Source organism: Nelumbo lutea, chromosome 8 (genome assembly GCF_056320005.1).
Source record: "Nelumbo lutea isolate HS-2025 chromosome 8, American lotus-T2T, whole genome shotgun sequence".
Classification (NCBI taxonomy): Eukaryota; Viridiplantae; Streptophyta; class Magnoliopsida; order Proteales; family Nelumbonaceae; genus Nelumbo; species Nelumbo lutea.
In genome coordinates, this window is record NC_142691.1 from 37,528,405 (window position 1) to 37,532,856 (window position 4,452).

Consider the following 4,452-nt stretch of genomic DNA (forward strand, 5'->3'; position numbering starts at 1 on the left):
TCCACTTTGTTGGGACTATAGCACTTGAGCTTTTGCTGTTGCTTCCACTAATGCCTAGGATAAGTTGGCTTTCTGCATAATTTGTTCTAGGCTACAGAGATTGTGATGAACGATGGAGTCTTTGCGGGTAAGCCATATATTCCAAAGAATGTTAAAGTACTTGAAGCAAGTTGATGACGCAAACGCTTATGGGTATTGGGGCTAAAGTGGATATAGGAATTTGTGAATTTCTATCCTGACCATTTATAGAAAATTTAAAGACATTGCAAGATGGAGGAAATTTCTTCATGGGTACAATGGCCAAATATAATAAGATCATCAGCAAATAACGGATGAGAAAGCCAAACACCAAAATTCCCAAATTTGAAGCCATGCAGGTGACCCTGATGAAGTTTGTGTTCCAATAGTCTTGACATCACCTCAGTACATAATATAAACAAAAATGGGAGAAAGCCGGTGTACGTGTGCTGGATATGTAGCTAAGAATAATTTCACAAAATGCCTATGAGAGTTGTGTGTCACTACAATGGGGTTCTCTCTCTCTCTATCTATATATATATATGGTGTCAATTTGATTGGATTTGGTCCAATCCAATCCAATGAATGTTTTGGATCAATTTGGACCAGTCCAATTCAATGTCTAGACCATCCAATCTGTTCAAATTTATTTTGATTTAGATTGGTTTCAACCCGAGCCCGGTCCATTGACACATATATTCTTATCTTATATCAATGGACCAGATATTGGCTTAATCTAACCCAATCTAATATAAATTTGTTACTGACGGACCAAGTATGTGTTTGGTTCCGTTTATGTTTATTGAATAAACGTTTGTACTTTATTTGCTGGTAAAACCAAGAAATGCAATAATTGCAACCGTTTATGACAAATAGGCGCCACTAGGAACCATTAGGCGCCACTTCAGCGTAATAGTGAATAAACGCCTGACCGTTTGTGGAAGCTTCAAAAAATAATTTCTACAAACGGCTGGCATGCACATAAACCAAAGTTCAATTTTTACATTTTTGATGTATGTAGAACAGCAGGAGAGAGAAAATGCTGAGATGGTGCCTATGTGGCACCATCAATAAACATTTACTGAATAAATGTAAACGGAACCAAGCACCCTGTAAGGCTATGTTTGGGAGTGCTTAAAAATAAGTGCTTATTTGGGCCATTAAGCACTTATTAGTATTTGAAAAATAAGTCCGAAATAAGTTCTTATTTTAAAAATAAGGGCTTATTTTTTAAGCTCAAATTTCCAGTTTTTTAAGTGCTTATTGTATAAGCACTTATTCAATTTTTTCTTCCAAAGTTATCCCTAGTTGAATTTTAAATACCACTTATAAAAATATCCCTAGTTGAATTTTATAAAAATACTTTTATGAAAACACATTTACGAAAGGACTTTTATAAAAGTAGTTTTACGAAAACACTTTTATAAAAGCACTTTTAAGAAAGTACTTTTATGAAACCACTTTTATCATAAAAGTGCTTTTACAAAAGCACTTTTACAAAACACGTTTTGAAAGCACTTTTACAAAATTACTTTTATGAAAGCATTTTTACAAAAGTACTTTTGTACTTTTATATATGTGCTTACGTAAGGGTACTTTATTAAAAAGTGCTTTCGTAAAAGTATTTTCAAAAAAATGCTTTTGTAAAAGTGCTTTTTTAAAAGTACTTTTACAAAAGTGCTTTCAAATGATATATTTTAAAATTTTGAAAAAAATGAAGAACAAATTGTCACAAATGCTTAGTGCTTATTAGAGAAAATGACTATCGAATGCCTAATATAAAATAAATCCATATTTAAAAAAAAATAAACACTTAAAAAATAAATGATTATTCGAATTATCACTTATTTTTAAATTAATCACTCTCAAATGGCATAACATTGATCTCTAAAAATTCAGAATCATATTGATATGTTTTCTTTCTGTGCTAATCAGGGATTCGCCACCATGATTCTCTAGGAATGTGGTCTCACCACGTGTCCTTGAGCACGCTAGCTACAATACCTTTCCTTATGTGATCTAGCGTTTGGTGTTGTGGCATCCTATGATGTGCTATGGTGTTGTGGCTCAATCTTTTTCTTAGATTTGATTGGGAGTGGGGTCCTTCTTAAGCTTCCTAATCCTATATTATTATTATTATTATTATTATTATTATTATTATTATTATTATTTTGAATTCAAATGACAAAATATCATTGATATAATGCTAGGAGTGCAAGCATTAATCAAATTAATTGAATTCAAATTACAAATTGGGTTAATTTGACACTGACTAATTTACCTTCTTACCAAATAGACTTTTATTTATAATAGATGCAAACACGAATTTCAATAAAGTATATGCCTTTTTTTATCAAATGCTCACTTGAATGCAAATTTACTCTTTTTTATTGTACTTTCACATCTTATTATTAAGGTAAATATGCATTGATCTGTAATGTTGCCAAATACAGGCAAAAGTGAAACAGAGCAAATTTATGGGATTTACACTCTATTTGCACAATTTCTAAGCACAGCCTTATATCCACTGTTTTACACTCTACATATTTACACTCATACTTATTTGCATCTTTTCCAAACGCAGCCAAAACGCCAAAAGACTAACCTATTTGGAAGCAATACAAGGCCAAAGGCCTCTTCTCGCTAAAACGATCTTGTAATCATGCTGTAAAATCTTTTTGCCATAAGAGATACCCTGCCAATTCAGGTTAGGTGAGCAGCTACTAGCAAGAACCTTGAGATGCGCTTATGAAGCGATATAAGCAGGCACAAGAAAATGCACGTTCTTGCAAGTTGGAGAAGAATTTTGTACACTCCCTCTCCAACCTTCCCTCTTCTTTAATTTCTTATACGGTGGTTCCAGGCATCGACCTATCAGAGACACTTCAATTGGAGAAGAATTTTGTACAGTTGGATGTGGGTGCTTCGAGACTGGGGTTCAGTTCTTCACTCTTGACCCGACAAACGATGTGCTCCGACTTCAACCTCCATCCGATTCGTAGAGGCTCCTCAGTTTTTTTCTAACAATCCTGCACTGTTTTTTTGGACTAACTACGTGAATTTTAATTTACAGACGTGTGAATGAAATTTTACTTTTTCCATCAAAGGAGATGGATGGGTTCGATAATTCAGAGGCACATTCCCAAATAACAGTATCACTCCAAAAAATCTAGGAAATTAAATTCTAACCGAATATTCGAACCTCAACTAGAAAATACGAGAAAGGTAATTGGAAAACTCACTTCGTTCTGCTTGCAATAGTCGACATCCGTCCAGCAGTCCTCCCCTTTGACGACATCAGCAGGCCAGTACCAACTTGGTATGGTGGCGGAGATCGATGACGCTACCACCACCCGTCTCACCCCACACTCCTTCGCCGCTTTCAGCACATTAATCGTTCCTTTGATCGCCAGATCCAAAAGCTCTCTCAATTAATTAAATACAATTATTTTTTCATTTGTTCTGCCTCAAAGTCTCCGAGAAGGACCTTAGGGTCTTCGACTTTATCCACAATGCAGGGGAAGCAAGGTGGAATATGTTGACGGTTCCATTAATCGTGGCCACAAGAGAACCGTAGTCGAGGAGATCGATGTAGAAGAGGCGGAGAGACGGAGACTCTTCTCCTTGTATAATCGATGTGCCATTAGCGGTCAGCCAAATAGAACCAAATTCGTCGAGCGGGACAGCGTTCAAGCAGCGTCGTGAGGAAGAAGATGAACAATGTTCGGGTTGATTATGGATTTTCTGAGATAGGTTATTTTAATTCATAAAAGAATAAAATAGGTATTTTAAAAAAATATCATCTTTTTCATGTTTTCCGTTTTGGTTATTGGTGAAAGGAAGGTATTTATTGAATTTTTTAAAAATAGAGGGGAGGTTTTTTCTAAATTGAAATTATAGGGAAAGTCTTTATGATTGTCAAAACCTCCAAGGAAGGTTTTTGTATTTCATCTTTTTTTAATTTGAAATAAGCCATCCATTCGAACTAGACTACCGAACTGTTGACCCAGAAACCTAGGTAAAGCAGCTCTGGTTCTAAGTCAGTTTTTAATTTATTGATTGTTACTGTGTTGGTTTCATGTGTATGGAAAAGGGCATTTTTATTCATGATTAGTTACTAGGAATTGAAATGGGTGAGGCACCCCTCCTCATTCTTGCCCCGCAGTTAAGATACTCTACCCCATTCCCGATGGCAGGGGGTATGGGCGGGGCACCTTGTCGTGGACAAAGAATCCTTGAATTTTCTCCTCCCCAAGGCAACTATGGAAAAATAATCTAATTTGTAGATATTTTTCAAATAGTATTATGCAAATTTGTGGCTATTTTAGGAATTAGATTCTAAACAGATTTGGAAAAGCTTAGAAATATTTTAAAAATCAATATTAAACTTATAATTTAGGATGAAACTTAAAAATATTTTAAGAATCAATATTA

The 4,452-nt window shown here is 34.9% G+C and overlaps 1 long non-coding RNA gene across 1 annotated transcript; it reads right to left on the minus strand.

Annotated features, from left to right (window-relative positions):
* Positions 1-2,394: 2,394 nt before the first annotated feature.
* LOC148843845 (uncharacterized) lies at positions 2,395-3,769 on the minus strand. Its single transcript, XR_016103810.1, has 2 exons — positions 3,261-3,769; positions 2,395-3,052 (listed from the first exon to the last, which is right to left on the minus strand). It is a non-coding gene; the product is annotated as an uncharacterized LOC148843845 (long non-coding RNA).
* Between the last annotated feature and the right edge of the window lie 683 nt (positions 3,770-4,452).